General features: G+C 46.0%; 1 protein-coding gene across 1 annotated transcript in view; it reads right to left on the bottom strand.

Annotated features, from left to right (window-relative positions):
* Positions 1–18,424, bottom strand: part of AP1G1 (adaptor related protein complex 1 subunit gamma 1) — a 4,036,072-nt gene that overhangs the window by 3,345,781 nt on the left and 671,867 nt on the right. The gene's annotated exons all lie outside the window — the stretch shown is intronic.

Raw genomic sequence — 18,424 nt, forward strand, 5'->3', positions numbered from 1 at the left:
AAGCATTTGAGACTAAGGCAAGGAAGCAGGTGCCTGAGATTGGTACAGTTTCTTGGGTGTGGTTCGTACCCTGGGCCTAAGAAACTTGGTAGTTTTTGAAAGAACGGTAGATGTGAAAGAAGTCAGTTTGTGGTGAGAATCAGTAGTGCAGAGGACTTCCTCGGAAGCCACTGCCTGCTCAGCGGCTCCGAACCCATTCAAGGGAGAGACAACCGCAGGATCCTTAGTCGAAGATGAGTTTTGTGGCATACCGGACTCTGAAAGGGTCTCTGTAGCGGCCTGTGAATCCACAGAAGCTGGCATCAGGGGCTCCGAAAGCACCTCACTGAGGACTGGAGAACGGACTAGCTTCACGGAAGCGTTGACGGTAGGTTTGGACCTGTGTGGTCTGTCTCTGTCTTTATCTTTACGTTTTATCGAAAGATCTGCTGTCAGATGGCTTACCGAAACCATATTGGAATTCAAGGACTGTAAGCGAAAATATCTAGCTACAATAAGGGCCTGACGACATATAGCTCTGGCGTTGAACAAAGCACAGAAGTGACAGCTGGGGACGTCATGGTCTGGGTCTAAGCAAGTGACGCAGTAAGAATGAAAGTCTCGGTGTGGTATTTGCTTTCCACAGGCGAGACAATTGTTAACTTTTTCTGACAACGGTTAGTGCAAGAAAAAAGAATCCCCAACAGGGTACTTAGCTTTAGAAGACTTCAGCTTCAGTTCGGAAGATGAAACTTAAGTAGCAGCCGACCGGCACTCGTGCAAACTGCTTCTGCTTCGGGCTCCGCAGCAAGACTGATGTAGTGGCGTCGGCTGCCTTACTTTATACTACTGATTAACAGACGTCAATCTGAAGCAACAGCAACCGACGCAGAAATACTAAGCCTCTGGTATTCAGGCCGGCCAAGGGCTACTCTGTCAGGGATAACCCAAATGTGATGACTGCAACAGTGAAACACGAAGAACATCTACCGTCGAAGATGTGCCTACCGGTGCTTCCTAGGTGGCTTCCCAGAGGGTAGTCGTTGAAAACGCCGGTTCCTGTGGACATCCCTCAACCCCTAAATCGGTGGCTGGTGGGATGTCCAATGGAGGGGCAGAAGTGGTAGGCCTTGCAACTTTGGCCTTCTTTTTAGGCAGCTCTGCCTCAACACCAGACTCCGGATCCATACACAGGGCTAAGCATTTTAACCTCTGGTTCTCGAGGTAAAGTTTTAGTGCTGCCAGGCGACTACAAAGAGTTTTTGGTATGAACGACTGGCAGACGCAACAGTTGGTGTGGTAGTGTTCCTGGCTTAAGCAGAACACAATTCGTGGTAATCTTTGTGTGGAATTTGATGTCTGCACCTACATTTCTCCTTTCTAGCAGACATCGGCTAAGAAGTAACAGCAACAACTAAAGCTCAAGCAAAAATAAAGGGTTTCCCCAACGGGATACTTATATTTAAAAGGTCTTAAAAACAGCAGAGGGAAGCGATCGATCTGATGTTCAACTGCAGCAGAGAAGTTCTGAGGTCTGTGCCTGCAAACATCACATTTAGGACCCCTGGTTTATGGCCTGGAGTACGATGTCCCATGAACCTGCCAACAAACGGGCTTAAGCTTTTGCAGGTTGCCTGAGGTGGAGGATCCCACAGTAAGAATACTGCAACATGGGAACATTAGGACATCTAGCAATTCCTGTTATCAGGATGGGCAAGCAGGCGTCAGCCCGTGTCCTCCATCCTATCCTACCCAGCTCTTCTAGCACCCTCAAACTCAAGTCTTCAGAGCCATACTCTGGGCTTTATCCTCTAAGCTACAAAAATAGTTTATGAACTTTTAGTGCTAAAGAGTGTAAAGTGATAAAAGTACTTTATCATACTGATAATTGTTACACAAATTTAGTTTGTGAAATAGTAACTACAGACTCAAGTCATTAAGCAAATATGAAAGATAGATTATTACCTCAGCTGGATCTTCTCAGGATGTTCAACCCACAGAACTCTCCACTAGAATTGTTTGTTTGGCTATGTTTACGTATGGTCAAATATTCTCAACTTTTGATAAGCTGTTCATTGATATACAAGCTTACAATCAAAATTTGGAATGGCAGTTGTACAACTGCCACTTGTTCGAAATTGCGGCGCTCAAGGTCTGCAATGCCAAACTGCAATATTACAAGCCATAATAATGAATGTAGAGCTGCATTCATTATTATGAGTTTGGCATTGTGAATGTAGATCTTGGTACAGTGGGGAATTTCCCATTTTCCTCACTGTAGTACGACTTCTGAGTTGGTATATTTAAGTTGCAGGGGGTGTGGAGGGGGGGGGGGTTGCAGCGGGGCTTGCCTCCTGCAAAACATTTACACTAATACTGACTTTCAATTCCGAAAGTTTGGTGTTATGAATGGGACTGTCGCGATGATGACTTCCGACTTTATGAAGGGATCGGTGAGTACATTTTCAGTTTGGCATTGTGCATAAACGCAGAGTTGCTGTTCCAAATTTTTATAGTAAACCAATACATATTTAGCTTTACACACTTCAGTCAATTGCACAGGTTTCACTTTTACTTCTCCCTCTGCTCAAGACTTAGTTGTAGGACAGCCACAGCCTATCCTGTAACTCAGTGGGCATAAGAAAAAAATAACCCTGGGGAGGATGATGGATTATTGCAGGTCTCACACCTCCCAAAAGCAATCTGTAGGATAATGACTTCACCTACAGCCTGTCTCTGGAACTGGGGGAGCAAAGTACAGTTTTGTACCTACCATAAATGTAGATGTTCGAGTGTTCACCCTGCTGCAGTCATCACACTTGGGTTATCCTGTCGTCAGGCTGTCCCGCAGTCGGCCGGAATTCCAAAGTCTTGGTCCGGTGTCGGTTGCTGTCGCCTCTTCCCAGATGTCAGGTGCCCCCAGAAAAGGTGGTCAGAAATTAGTACCAAATGGAGTAACCTCTGCACAAACACAAAATCCCTTCAGCTATAAGCAAATACATCAGTAAGGTATTGAAGAGATTTAGTCAGTAGATCAGAGGGGATGGAGGGAGGGTAACCTGGACTGCAGCAGGGTGAACACTCGAACATCTACATTTATGGTAGGTACAAAACTGTACTATGTTCATCGTGTTACCCTGCTGCAGTCATCACACTTGGGTTGAATCCCAAAGCTAAGGTAGGGTGGAGGTATCATAGAGGGTTAGTGGAGGCTATAAGGCCCTGCAGAACTGCAGTGGCGAAGCCCGCTCTGGTCTTAGAGTAAAGAGGTAAGTGATACTGTTTGGTAAAGGTGTGTACTGAACTCCAAGTTGCAGCTTCTAAAATCTCCTTGGTTGGAACCCCCCTGACAAAGGCTGTAGAGGTAGCTGTTGCCCTGGTAGAGTGGGGCCTAATGGTAGCAGGAACTGGTTTCCCATGATGGGTATAGCAGAAACGTATGCAATGACCTATCCATTTAGAAATGGTTTGCTTTGATATAGCCTTCCCTTGAGAAGCTGTAGCATAGGATACAAAGAGCTGGTCAGATTTTCTGAAAGCCTTAGTTTTGTCCAAATAGTAACGAAGTTGCCTGTGAATGTCCAAGGAATGCAGGAGTCTCTCACCTTTGTTCTGTGGATTTGGGAAGAAGGTGGGTAAATGGATGGTTTGATTTAAAGCCACAATGGAAACCACCTTAGGCATAAAGGAAGGATTAGTTCGTAGAGAAACTCTCTTGATGAAAAATTAGGAAAGGTTCCACAGCCATTAGTGCCTGTAGCTCTGAGACTCTCCTAGCTGAAGTTATTGCTAGGAGCAGGGCAGTCTTCCATGAAAGGAACTGAAGATCTGCAGAGAAAGCTGGTTCAAAAGGAGGTAGCGTTAGTTTTTCCAGAACAAAATTGAGGTCCCATGTTGGTGTAGGAGCCCTCCTGGTTGGTCTAATGTTTTTTACCCGTCTGAGGAACTGCCTTAGAACAGGATGTGAAAATAAAGGTGGATCCGTGCTGTAGGGAGCTGAAATAGCTGAAGCATGGATTTTAATGGAGGAAAAAGAAAGTCCTTTGTGCAACATATCAGCTAAATACTGTAGAATGTGAGGCATGTGAGGCTGAATTGTGTCTTGGCCTTTAGGCTTGGTTCCAGGCACAAAACCTTTGCCATTTGTCCGAATAAGCCTTCCTGGTGCTTGGCCTCCTGGCTTCCAGAACAACATCCAGAAAGTACAGTTTTGTACCTACCATAAATGTAGATGTCTGATAGGTATGCATCTGCAGTCATCACATACGGGTTTGTCCTGCCTCAGGCAGCCCTTCGGTCGGCCGGATTCTAAAGTCTGGGTCCAGCGTCAGCTGATGTCACACATTCCCTGACGTCAGAGCGCCTGGGGTATAAAAGCATCAGCCGACGCCATCTTCCACAGTTATTCTTGCCCCAGATGCCAGGTGCCCTCTAAGGAAGGCTAAATTTGGAGAGATGCATTTAAAAATCCAAACATGCACTGTAATATAAAAACAAATACACCACAATAGATCCCCCCCCCAGCTAGGTATAAGAGGGGAAGTACCCAAGAAATACCACAGAGGGGAAGGAGGGAGGGTAAACCTGACTGCAGATGCATACCTATCGGACATCTACATTTATGGTAGGTACAAAACTGTACTATGTCCTTCAAGGATGCATCTGCAGTCATCACATATGGATAGAATACCATAGCCAATCTGGGGGTGGAGGAACTAAGTAAAGGATGGTGTAGTTAATATACCTTGCAGGACTGCCGTAGCAAAGCCTGCTCTGGATCTGGAGTATAAAGGTAAATTGTAATGCTTGGCAAATGTATGCACGGAGCTCCATGTGGCAGCTTCTAAAATGTCCTTGGTAGCCATCCCTCTTAAGAAGGCTGTGGAGGTGGCTGTGGCTCTCGTGGAATGAGGTCTAATGTTAGCTGGTACAGTCTTTCCATGAAAGGAGTAACAAAAGCGAATGCAATTTCCTATCCATTTCGAAATTGTCTGTTTGGAAATTGCTTTTCCTTGTGTACCAGCAGCATATGCTACCCAACAGCTGGTCAGTTTTTCTGTAACTTTTAGTTCTGTCCAAGTAGTAGCGCAACTGTCTGTGCATGTCCAGGGTGTGCAGAAGTTTCTCCCCTTTGTTTTGTGGATTTGGAAAGAAGGTAGGCAAGTGAATAGCCTGGTTTAATGAAACCCTGGATATCACCTTTGGCATAAATGTAGGATTGGTTCTCAATGAAACTCTGTCCTGATGAAAAATAAGGAATGGCTGTACTGCCATCAGGGCCTGTAACTCCGATACTCTTCTTGCTGAGGTTATGGCCAGAAGGAAGGCAGTCTTCCATGAAAGGTACTGTAGATCTGCAGATGCTGCTGGTTCAAATGGAGGCAGCGTTAGTTTTTCCGACACGAATTTAAGGTCCCAAGCAGGTAGAGGTGGTTTCCTTGGAGGTTTGATGTTTTTGATTCCCCTTAGAAACTGTCTTAGGAGAGGATGAGAGAAGACAGGTGGATCAGTATTGTATTCTGCTGAAATTGCTGAAGCATGAATTTTAATGGAAGAATAAGCAGACCATTGTGGAACATTTCTGCCAAATATTACAGGATATGTGCCATGCTCATTACTGTCGCATCTAGGCCCTTTGTGGTGCTCCAAATGAGAAATCTTTTCCATTTTGCTGAATATGCCTTTCTTGTGGAAGGGCGGCGAGCTTCCATGATAATATCCTTCACTCTCTGGGATAGCTTATCCTGAGGAGTCGAGGTATTTTCCAGGCTGTTAGTCGCAATGTTTTCAAGTTGGAATGCAGAGTTTTGTAATTGTGCTGTCAGTAGAAGTGGCCATAGAGGAAGAGGCCATGGTTTTGTACGTGACATGCTCTTTAGCAGTGGGTACCAGTGCTGTCTTGGCCAGTCCGGAGCTATCAGAATCACTTTTGGCTGCTTTGCCCTGATCTTCAGTAACACCTTGGTCATTAATGGAAGAGGTGGAAATGCATACACTGTTAGATTTCTCCAGCTGAAAGAGAGGGCGTCCACTTTCCACGCTTGTGGGTGGTATGTCCTTGAGCAGAATTTCTTCAGTTGATGATTGTGGGGGGAGGCAAATAGATCTATGTCCGGCCTCCCCCCTGATTGTGTTATCTGTAGAAAGATGTCTGGGTGCAGCATCCATTCATGCGCATCCATGACATTTCTGCTTAAGCTGTCCGCCAGCATATTGTCTTTCCCTGGCACAAACTGGGCTTGCAGCTGTATATTGAGTTTCAAGGAATGATCCCATAGATTCATTGCCAGCCTGCAAAGAGGGTAGGAATGGGTGCCTCCTTGCTTGTTTATGTACCACATAACTGTGGTGTTGTCTGTCCTTATTAGTAGGTGGCCTTGATGCAGAAAGAGTTTGAAGGCCTCAATTGCATGTATCACTGCTAGCATTTCTTTTTGATTTATGTGCATGCGTAGCTCCTTTTGTGACCACGGTCCTTGAATACCTCTGCCCTCCATGCGTGCTCCCCAACCTAGGTCTGAAGCGTCCGTTGTAATAGTTTGGGTGGCTATTGGCTTTGTGAAGGGCAACCCCCTGTTGGCCAGAAATTCCTTTTGAAGGCATGGAATGAGTGGGATCAAAGTTTCTAAGCTGTGACTGTGCTGAGTCCATAAACTCCTTAGGTACCACTGTAGTTTTCTCATATGCAGCCTTGCTTGTGGGATCAAAAGGATGCAGGATGCCATGTAACCCAGGGCCTGCAGGATTTTCCTTGCAGTCAGCTGAGTTTGTCTTGTCAGATTCTTGAAGTAATCCGGTAGTTTTCTTTGTTTTTCTTCTGTGAGATAGGCCATTTGGGTGGTTGTGTCTAGATCCGCACCCAGAAAGGTTATTCTTTGGGATGGAACAAGTCTTGATTTGTGCATGTTGACTGTATATCCCAAGGCCTGCAGAAGGTTGATGGCATAATTTAAGTCCTTTACCAAAGTTTGTTGGCTGTCCGCTTGTATAAGGCAGTCGTCCAGATATGGGTATATTTGAATCCCCTGAAGTCTGCAGTGTGCAATTACTGATGCCAGGCATTTCATGAATACTCTGGGCGCAGTAGATAAGCCAAAGGGCAATGCTGAGAATTGATAATGCTCTGACCCTGCAAGAAATCTGAGGTGTCTTCTGCAACTTTGTATGATAGGGACATGCAGGTATGCCTCCTTGAGGTCTAGAGTCACCAGCCAAGACCCCTTGCCCAGCATGGGAAGGAGTTGCTGTAGAGTCAGCAGTTTGAATTTTGGCACAATGAGATAAGTATTCAGTGCGGACAAGTCGAGAATAGGTCTCCATTGATTTTCTTTTCTTGGAACAAGGAATAGTCTGGAATAAAATCCTTGGCCTTGTTCTGAAAGAGGAACTTTTTCTATAGCTTTCATTTGTATTAAGTTTGAGACTTGTTTCAAAGCCTCTGCCCTTTGATTTGGTGGCAGATCTGGCATGCCTTTTCTTTTTAGCAATGTGTGAAAATGGAACCTGTATCCGTTGTCTATTATTTGCAGTGTCCATTTGTCCCTTGTAATGCTGTGCCAATTTATTGAGAATAAAGAAAGCTTTCCGCCTAAAGGTGCTTCTAATTGAGCCCTGGTTGGCGGAGTCTAAGCAAAGTCATTGAGTCTGTCCTTGTGCAGCCGTTGTAGGTCCTGCACTACCTGTCTGGTTTGGAGGCTGCCATTGACGGCCTCTGTAGGAGCCCCTAGCTTGCCCTCTACCTCTGGCACGCGTTTTCCTGCCTCTCTGAAATCTTTCTGTGTCCGGAAAGGACCAATTCTTGGTAGGCCAATTTCTGCTGAATCTTGGTGGTTGGACTTGAAGAAAATCCTTAACTGTTTGTACAGATTTCGCCTTTTCCTCAAATTTCTTTAGGACCTCTTGAGCAGTGGAACCAAATAATTTTTGCTTTTCCAGTGGAGCATCCAGAAGCTTAGCTTTAACATGGTCTGGCAGAGATTGTTCCTTCAGCCAAGCATGCCTACGTATGACTACACCTGTCATTGCTGACCTACATGAAGCTTCCAATGCATCATAACCACACTGCAAGAAATGGTTGCTAACCTGCTGGGAGTTATGTACCAGATCCTGAAGGGATTTGCAATCAAGGGGTTCAGAAGAAGACAGTTTCTTATACATTTCTTCTAACACATACTCTTGGTACTGTATCATATGAAATTGACAATTTAATGCCCTCATAGAAAAAGTGGCAGAAGTATACACTTTTTTACCCCATCTCTCTAAAAGCCCTGGACTCCTTTGCAGAGGGGAGTGGGTTCTTAGTAGTAACAGCTGCAACCCATTTAGGGCCCTGTGAAATAGTTTCAGGATCAGCAGATTGGGCCTTGTAAAGAAAATTATGTGAGTCCGGGACCCTGTAATACCCATCGGGTTTAACAGGAGCCGGAGGCAGTGTGTCAGGGGTTATACTAGACTCAGAGCACACATCATCAATGACATTTAAAACAGGAGGAATAGCCAAAGGTCTATGCTGAGGTAAAAGTAGAAAAGTTCTTAATCTTTTCCTGGGATCAGAATATTCCTGGCCCTGCCATTTGAAATGCTCTCTCAGAGTGACGGGTCTCCCCGAAGGATAGCTCTTCAGGAGGGGAGGCTGAGGGGACAGATGGGAGGCATAGCTTTTGTGTGTTTAGCAGCTTTAGCCCTGGTGAAAGCCTTTATGGACATGGATGCAGGAGGCCTGGCTGCACCACGTGCTGGAGTAGCTTTGTCTAGTGGAATGGCGTCGGAAGCTTCCAAGACACCAGTTTCTGAAGGAAATTCAATAACCGACTCGGCAGGGGCCTTCGGGGCCGAGGCTGACGGTTGTACGGTTTCAGAGTTCGGAAGTACCAAGGACTCTGTATCAGCCGAGACCGAGACACTCGCGGCAGGCCTAGCCGTGGTTTCAGCCGAAACCGCAGCCCACGTGTGTCGGTCCTTGTCTTTCCGTTTCTTAGTTAAATGTGAAGTCGGGGTCTCAGACGGCATTTTATATGAAAAACTAGCCCCATAAAACTCCTCTGCGAACTCCGACTGACGTCTAAGAGTGCGTCGGTTGAAGGAAGCACAGGCTGAACAGGCCGAGACGTCGTGGTCTGGGCCTAAGCAGGGGAGGCAGTAAGAGTGGAAATCCTTATGAGGTATTTGTTTCCCACAAGTTAAACAATTATTAACTTTATCTGACATTGGCTGAGGCAAGAAAGAGTCCCCAACGAGGTACTTAGCTTTTGAAGTCTTCGGTTAGCTGAATTACAGGAGCTGGCCGACCGGCACTTGCGAACTGCTTCTGCTTCGGGCACCACGCGGCAAGAAAGACTGAGGAAGATGGTGTCGGCTGATGCTTTTATACCCCAGGCGCTCTGACGTCAGGGAATGTGCGACATCAGCAGACGCCGGACCCAGACTTTGGAATCCGGCCGACCGAAGGGCTGCCTGAGGCAGGACAACCCATATGTGATGACTGCAGATGCATCCTTGAAGGACATCTGCTTGTGAAACAGGAGCTGGTTGGATGTTTAGTTGATTTGCCATGCAGCCAGATTTAAAGTTTTGAGCTGGCTGTGAAGAATCTGATTGTTTTGTTGCGTGAGCAAATGGGGGATTTGAGGCAATATCCATGGAGGGCTGTGGGCCATATTTCTCAATAGCGGGAACCAGTGCTGGCGTGGCCAGTCTGGGGCTATGAGAATCAGTCGTGGTCTCTCCTTTTTGACTTTCAGAAGAACCTTTGTGAGGGGAGGCATATACTGTTAGGTTTTTCCAACTGAAAGAGTGCGGCCACTTTCCAAACTTGTTGGTGAAATGTCCTTGTACAAAATGTTGTTAGCTGATAGTTTTGAGGACTGGCAAACAGGTCTATATCTGGAAGGCCCCATTTTTGAGTTATCATTGCAAATATTTGTGGATCTAGTTTCCACTCATGGGGATCCTTGATGTTTCTGCTGAGGTCGTCTGCCAATGTGTTCTTCTGTCCTGGCAGGAATTGAGCTTGAACTGAACTTGGTAAGCCAGAGCTGTTCCATAAGATCATTGCTTGCCTGCATAGAGGGTAGGAATGTGTACCTCATTGTTTATGTACCACATTACTGTGGTGTTGTCCGTCCTTATTGCAAGTTGTCCTGGATGCAATAGATCCTTGAAGATTGCCAGAGATTTCTGTACAGCTAGCATCTCTTTTTGAATTATTGGCAGATTTCTTTGATCTGCGGTCCATAGGCTTTGAATGCATTTGCCCTGCCATGTGTGCCCCCCAGGCGTAGTCTGAAGCATCTGTTGTGATAGTTTGCCTGGCTGGGGGCAAGGTGAAAGGTTGACCCTTGTTGAGGTGACATGCCTGTGACCATCATAGAAATTCCTGTTGTAGGCAGGGAATGAGAGATCATTGTGTCCAAGCTGTGGCTGTGTTGAGACCATACGCTTTTTAGGTACCACTGTAATTTCCTCATATGCAGCTTTGCAAATGGTATTATTAGTATACAAGATGCCATGAAGCCCAAGGCCTGCAGAATTTTTCTAGCAGTTAATTGGGTCTTTGTTGCCATTGTCATGAAATATTGAGTCAGTTGTAGTTGCTTGTCTGGCATAAGATAAGCCTTCTGGGCCGTTGTATTCAAGCTGGCACCCAGGAATGTCAATTTTGTGAGGGTACTAGATTTGACTTCTTTTCGTTTACTGTGTACCCCAGGCAATTTAGTAGATGCTTTACAAAGGCCAGATGATGTAAGAAAATGTCTTTGCTTTCTGCTTGGATGAGGCAGTCGTCCAGGTATGGATATATTTGAATTCCTCTTTGTCTGCAGTATGCAATTACTGGTGCCAGGTATTTTGTGAAGACTCTGGGCGCAGTAGATAAGCCAAAGGGCAGTGCAGAGAATTGGTAATGGGTTGAACCTGCAATGAAACAGAGGTATTTTCTGCAACTTTGTCCGATAGGGACATGCAGGTATGCCTCCTTGAGGTCCAACGTTACTAGCCATGCTTCCTTGCCCAACATGGGAAGTAGCTGCTGTAGTGTTAGCATCTTGAATTTGGGCACTTTTGTAAGTGTTTAGAATTGAAATGTCCAGAAGGCATTGTCCTTTCTGGGCACTAGAAAGAGTCTTGAGTAAAATCCTTGGCCTTGCTCTCGAGTAGGTACCAGTTGAATGGCTCATGTCCATGAGAGCTGTAATTTGCTTTTGTGCCTCTGCCCATTGATTTTGTGGCAGGTTTGTCATTCATCTTTTCATTGGCAAGGTGTGAAAGTGAAATCTGTATCCTCTTAAAATTATGTCTAGGACCCATTTGTCCTTTGTGACAATGTGCCAGTTGTCTGCAAAAAGTGCGAGTTTTCCCCCCAAGGGGGCTGCCAAGAGAGTATTGCTTGGCCAGATGAGGTGCAAGTCATTGAGTTTGTCTTCTGGTGGATCGAGACCAGTCTTCTCCTCCCTTCTGTGTTGTACCCACTGGCGAGGTTTGTACTGGGCTTGTGGCTGTCCTCTGCCCCTTGGGCGTCTGTATTTACCCCTCTGTGGTCTGTCAGTAGCTGGAAAGGACCAATTTTTTGTTGGCCAGTTTCTTCTGAAGCGAGGGGGTTGTATCTGTAGGAAATCTTTAACTATCTGCATAGATTTTGCCTTATCCTCCATTTTCTTTAAAACTTCTGCTCCAACTCCAAAAAGAACATCCTGCTGTAAGGGAGCATCTAGTAGTTTTGCTTTAACATGATCAGGCAGAGTTTGTTCCTTTAACCAAGCATGCCTACATATAACGGACCCAGTGACAGCTGCTCTGCAGGAGGCCTCCAAAGAATCAAACCCACATTGTAAGGTATGTTTGCCCACCTGTTCAGTAGCGTGCAACAGATCCTGCACTTCTTTTAATTCAGATTGTTGAGGGAGAGTGGTAATTCTTTGCTTTAACTGAGAGATTAGGAATTGCTGATACTTAAGCATGTGAAATTGACAATTCAGTGCCCTCATAGCTAGTGTGGCTGAGATGTAAACCTTTCTCCCCCACCTATCTAGTGATCTAGAATCCCTCTCAGAAGGTACTGGATTTTTAGCCATAGAAGCCTTAGCCCCCTTGGGACCCTGGGAGATGGTCTCTGGGTCAGCTACAGGGCTTTTGTAAAGAAATCTGTGAGAATCAGGCACTCTATAGTTTCTGTCAGGCTTAGCCAGAGCAGTAGGAAGAGAATCAGGGTTCAAACTGGATTCTAAATAGACAATCCACAATGTCCAAAACTGGAGGGATGGCAAGTGGTCTGTGGTGTTGGGGGAGCAAAAGAAACTCTGAGCCTTTTCTTGGAGTCAGAGTAGTCCTGACCCTCCCAGTGAAAATGTTCCCTCATAGTGTGTAAAGTTTCCCCAAAGGAGTAGTCTTCAGGAGGAGAAGCTGAGAGTCCTCAGAATCAGAATCTTCATAAGGAGAGAAGGAGTAATCTTGGTCCTCAGAGGAGTCTGAAGAAATGGACACTTGTTCAGAGGATGCATAATCTTCCTCTTGTCTAGGCCTTTTGTCAGGAGGGGGCTGGGAACCCCTGATTAAAGAAATTAAATCTTCAGCCATTTTGAGTATCTGTTTCTTAGTCATGGGGCCTTGAACAGGAGACTGAAGAGCAGTCCTTTTAGATTTAGTAGGAGTCTTCGATTGAGAAAACGTTTTAATGGTGAGAGTTGTCGGTCTGAAAACGCCTTCAGAAACCGATGGCGTTTCTGAAGCACCGACGTCTTTTGTAGCAATGTCGGAAGGGCCTGAACTAAATGGCTACGTCGGCCTGGTGCATTCCGCCAAAAATTCTGTAGCTGTCTCGGGTTCCAGATCTGCAGTAGTCAGGGGCTGCGTCGGAGCCTCACTGAGGACCAAAGATCGGATCAGCAGAGGCCTCGGAATCTGGCTTAGGCATGGGCTTTCTGTCCTTATCCTTGCGTTTTTTGTGCACGCCGGTAGTCGGTTGCTCCAACGGCATGGTGTAGTTAAATTTCCTACCGAAGTAGTGTCGTGCGAAATCAAAGCGTCTTTTAATAGTACGCTTATTAAACCTAGCACAAAACCGACAAGAAGTGATGTCGTGGTCTGGGCCTAGGCAAGGTATACAATAAGAATGAAAATCCTTATGAGGTATTTGTTTCCCACAAGAAATACAATTGTTAACTTTTTCTGACATCGGTCTGAGGCAAGAAAAGTTTCCCCAATGGGGTACTTAGCTTTATAGAAGACTTCGGTCTGAAATTCGAATTAGAAAATCTCAGGAGTCGGCCGACCGGCACTTGCGAACTGCTTCTGCTTCGGGCACCGCACGGCAAGAAAGACTGAAGAAAATGGTGTCGGTTGCAGTATATATACCCCTGGCGCACTGACGTCAGGGAAGAGGTGACAGCAACCGACGCCGGACCAAGACTTTGGAATTCCGGCTGACTGCGGGACCGCCTGACGACAGGATAACCCAAGTGTGATGACTGCAGCAGGGCAACACGATGAACATCACCATCCACACAGAAAAAACATGGACACAAGAAGGAAATTCAGACTCCATAAAGACACTCAAGACAAAATCTGAACTGGAGAATAAAGTAGCGTGTGGCAGCAATGCTATTCACTGTCCCAGTGTCAACCACAGGAAGAAAAGTTGCTTGCTGTAAGCTACCAATAGCTTTAACTGCACCTTTGCAATATCATACAACCCCCCCCACTCAAGCAACCTTATTTCTTAAGAGTATTTTTACTATAGACAAGCATCCTTAATGGTGAAACTTCAGTAATTGCACTAGTCACAAACTCCACTGTCAATCATGAGCGGACAGGTGATCCGCTGCGGCGACCCCTAACTGGGAACAAGCCGAAAGAAGAAGAAGACTGTTACTACACACACTTGCTGAAAATAAAGAAAAGTTGTGTAAGAACTTACCATAACCATAGATGCCGTCCTATTCCATGTTGTAGTATACATAACCATTAGGGAGTTGCTTCCTGCAGCACCGGATATCTGCCCAGTATACCGGTTCCCTATTAAATTGACAGAAGTTTAGCTTGTCGAAATGCTAAACATCGACAGCTAACGGCAAAACCACGAATGGCCACCTAAGCGAATTTTTCTAAGGGAAAAAATATACTCGGCAGATACCGAGAATCTGCCCTTTTCCCCGAATGTAGAGCAATCTCTGAGTTAGCACGTTTAGTTAGGGGGCTGTTGGGGGGGGGGTGTAGAGCCCCACTTAATTAAGGTTTAAAGGTTTTTGTGGTATACATCGGCCAAGCAAATTTTTTCCCTGGGGAAAAAATCGCTTGGGTAGCCGTTCGTGGTTTTCCCATTTTCAGAGAGTTTAACTGTCAATGTTTTGCATTTCGACAAGCTAAACTTTCGTCGATATAATAGGGAAGCATATACCAAAGTCTTAGAAACAGGGCTACATGCAACGTTGCATGCAGGGGCCATAAACTGACGCAAGCTATATATCTGAAGTCTGCACGTACCCAACTCAGAACTGGCTGCCGCAGAGAGACACCCCAGGAGCAGCAGGAGAGAAAAAGCATAAACCTCCCAGACACACAAAATCAGTGGTTAGGTAAAAGAACACTGGTAATATGGCCAAAAAGGGGGGGTGGGTAGGTGGGTGGGACTGAATACTGCAGCATGGAAAAAGAGGACATGTAAGGGTACGTTAAGTTCTTACACAACTATTCTGCGTGTTTCTAGTCTCATGTTGCAGTAATCATAACCTTAGGGAGAGTACCACAGCTCTCTAGGAAGTAACATGGGAGGGTAGGTTGGGGAGCAGAGTCTGAGACCCCACAGGACAGACCTAGCAAACCCTGTTCTAGTCCTGGAGATCAAATCCAATTTATAATGCTTTGTAAAGGTATGTACAGAAGACCAAGTTAATGCCTCTAGAATAGAAGCATAACAACGACTTTGAAGACAGCTGCTGAACAGGAAGCTGCTCTGGTGGAATGGGCCTTGACAGATGAACTCAATTGTTTTTCCCTGAAAGGAATAGCAAAAGGCAATAGCTTTAGAAATCCACGAGGCAACTGTGTTTTGACACTGCCCTGCCAAGAGCCCTAGGATGAAAATAGAGAAATAGTTGGTCAGACTGTCTGAAGAGTTGTCTAAGTAGAACCTCAGTTGCCTATGAACATCAAAGGAATGCAAAGTCCTTTTTCGGGAGTTTTGTGGTGGAGGGTAAAAGACAGGTAAATTGTCTGGTTTAAGGAAATTTCATCAACTACTTTAGGCATGAATGCAGGGTTAGTTCTGAAGCAAACCCTATCTTTAAAAAAAACAAGATAGGGAGGAGAAGCCATACTTGGATCTCAGAGAACCTCCTGGCAGAAGTAAGGGCCACTAACTTTTAGTTATGTACTTACCATAACTTTAGATGTTTGGGATCCATCTCGCCTACATTCTGTACTGATGGGCTCGGAGCCGATCCCTCGCTCACTCGCACGCTATGCTATAGAGCGAGGCCTCTTATTGGCTGAGCTATTTCTTATCCCAGGATGCACCACCACTAATCCCCCAGATCTTGTTTGTCTGCATTCATGCACACATGCACAACTTGTTTATATAACATTGTTAGATGTTTCAAGATGAAACAACAGGATTCGGACCTTCTGATATCCTCTGATCTCCAAGGAAGGGGGAAGGAGGGTGGGTTATTAGAATGGTGAGATGGATCCCAAACATCTAAAGTTATGGTAAGTACATAACTAAAAGATGTTATGTGATCCTATCTCGCCTACATTCTGTACTGATGGGACAGCGTCCCTAGCACCTAAATCCCGGGTGGCTTATTGGAAAACACTCCTGAGCACTGTGGAACCAAATGAAGCTCGTCCTCTAGATGCCACATCCAATTTGTAGTGGGAAATGAAAGTGTGCGGGGAAGACCATGTAGCCGCAGCACAAATGTCACTAATGGCAAGCTTAGAATGGCAAGCTTAGAATGAAATGCTATTGAAGTAGCCATAGCCCTTGTAGAATGAGCTTTGACAGAGGTGGTAAGCTCTTTGTTAGAATAAGAATAAGCTTGAGTAATACAGTCCCTGATCCATTTGGCAATAGTGACCTTTGTGACAGCTTTGCCCAATTTATTGTCTGCAAAGGATCTGTTTTCCTTGTTTGTTTGGTCCTGTCTAAATAAAAACGCAACTGCCTGTGGACATCTAGTGTGTGGAATATGAATTCCGCTTTGTTAGAATATTTTGGAAAAAAGACTGGAAGTTCTAACGATTGTTGTAAGCAGAAACTGGAACAAACTTTAGGGACAAAGGAAGGATTTGGCCTGAGAGATATTCTGTCTTTGTGAAAAACCAAGTACGGGGGTTTTACAGACAAAGCTTGAAGCTCTGAAACTCTTCTGGCAGAAGTAATCGCCACCAGAAAAGCAGTCTTCCACGATAGAAATTTTAGATCACATGTAGCTGCCGGTTCAAAGGGGAAGGAAGTTAAGGCGCGTAACACCACATCGAGATCCCATGGAGGAGCAGGATGAGAAATCGGAGGTCTTAACAGCGCAGCACCTTTCAAGAAGGTCTTACACAATCTGTTGCTCATTAAAGGTGGATTTATAGATTCGTGAAAAATGGAAATCGCTGCCAATTGAAACTTGATGGTAGAGACTGAAGAGCCTTGACTGAAAAGAGAAGTTAAAAATTTTAGTACTTCTGCCACGGGAATAGAGATGGGATCCAGGCCACGGAGTTGAGCCCAAATAGCAAATCTTTTCCATTTGCTAGAATACAGTTTCTTTGTAGCAGACTTATGGGCCGAAGATAATAGGTGTACAACCTCTGGATCCAATGTATGACTCCTGACTATAGTCGGAAGAGGAGGAGCCAAGCCGTCAATTTTAAGGTGTGCAGGGACTGGTGGAATAGTCCCGACTGATGAACCAAAAGGTCTGGGATCTGATTCAGGAACCATGGACCTTCCAGAGCATATTTCCGAAGATCGGGAAACCATACTTGACGAGGCCAGTAAGGAGAAACTAAGATCATTTTGCTCCCCAAGAGAGATGCCTTTTAGATCACCCTGGGAAGGAGAGGAACTGGTGGGAAGGCATAAAGCAATCCGGTGGGCCAAGGACGGGCTAGTGCGTCCATGGGGCTCTTCCCCGCAGCCGGGGTTAGGGAGAAGAATTCTTTGCACTTCGCATTTAGTGGAGTAGCGAAGAGGTCGCAACACGGAACTCCCCATTTGCTGAAAATCTGACTTGCAACTGTCATGTTCAGAGACCATTCGTGAGGAGAGAGGATGGTTCTGCTCAGTCTGTCGGCTATCACATTGGACTTGCCCGGGATATGAGTAGCCATTAGTAAGCGTTTGGTCGAGACTGCCCATTCCCAGACTCTCATGGCCTCTCTGCAAAGAGGATAGGATCTGGTCCCTCCCTGTTTGTTCAGGTACCAGACAACTGACATGTTGTCTGAGTGAACGGCAATTACGCCCTGAGGGAGGTAATCGTGAAGGGCTTGAAGGGACAGAAGCACTGCCCTCATTTCTAGGATGTTGATATGAAGTAGGGTCTCTTCCGGGTGCCATTTGCCTTGGACTGACCTGCCCAGGGAATGCCCCCCCACCCCATCTGGGAGGCGGCCGTGGTCAAAGTGGCTGCAGGAGGAGGTGGAACAAAGGGTCGTCCCTGATCCAAATTGGAGGGCACTAGCCACCAGCGAAGGTCCCGTTTGCATGTTTCTGTGATCCATATGAGGTGACTGAAAGGGAGTTCCTGAGAGGGAGTTCCTGAAAGGACCACTGAGCTGAAAGAAGCCACTGGAGAATTCTCATGTGCAACCTTGCCAAGGGGACTAGAAGAACCGTGGCGGACATGGATCCCAATAGCTGCAGGACCATTCTGGCTGGGGCTTTGGACCTGGGAAGTAAGGCTCGAACTTGAGTCTGTATGGTTTGTATTCTGTCTGTAGGTAGATAGACCCGCATTCGGTTTGAGTCTATCTCCACCCCTATGAATCTTATTCGTTGAGATGGCAGCAACACAGACTTTGGCCAATTGAAGGCGATTCCAAGGGAATTGCCCAGTGATATGGTGGCTTGTAGGCTCCGCAGTAGTAGATGCTTGGAGGTGGCAGTTAGGAGCCAGTCGTCTAGATACGGAAACACCTGGAATCCTAGACTTCTCAGGTGAGCAGTCACGACTGCCAAGCACTTGGTGAACACCCTGGGGGCTGTGGTGAGACCAAAGGGCAGCGCGCGGAACTGAAAATGACTGCCTCCTAGGCTGAAGCGCAGATGTCTCCTGGACGCTTGATGTACCATGATATGGTAATAAGCGTCCTTGAGATCTATGGAGCACATCCAAACACCTTTCTCCAGCAATGGGAGAATGGTTTGTAGGGTGACCATTCGGAACTTGGACTTTCTGACTGAACGGTTTAGAATGCTGAGGTCCAAAATGGGCCTCAAGTCCCCGGTATTTTTTGG

The sequence above is a fragment of the Protopterus annectens genome, chromosome 8.part0, assembly GCF_019279795.1.
Source record: "Protopterus annectens isolate FY-2018-M chromosome 8.part0, PAN1.0, whole genome shotgun sequence".
Taxonomy (NCBI): Eukaryota; Metazoa; Chordata; order Ceratodontiformes; family Protopteridae; genus Protopterus; species Protopterus annectens.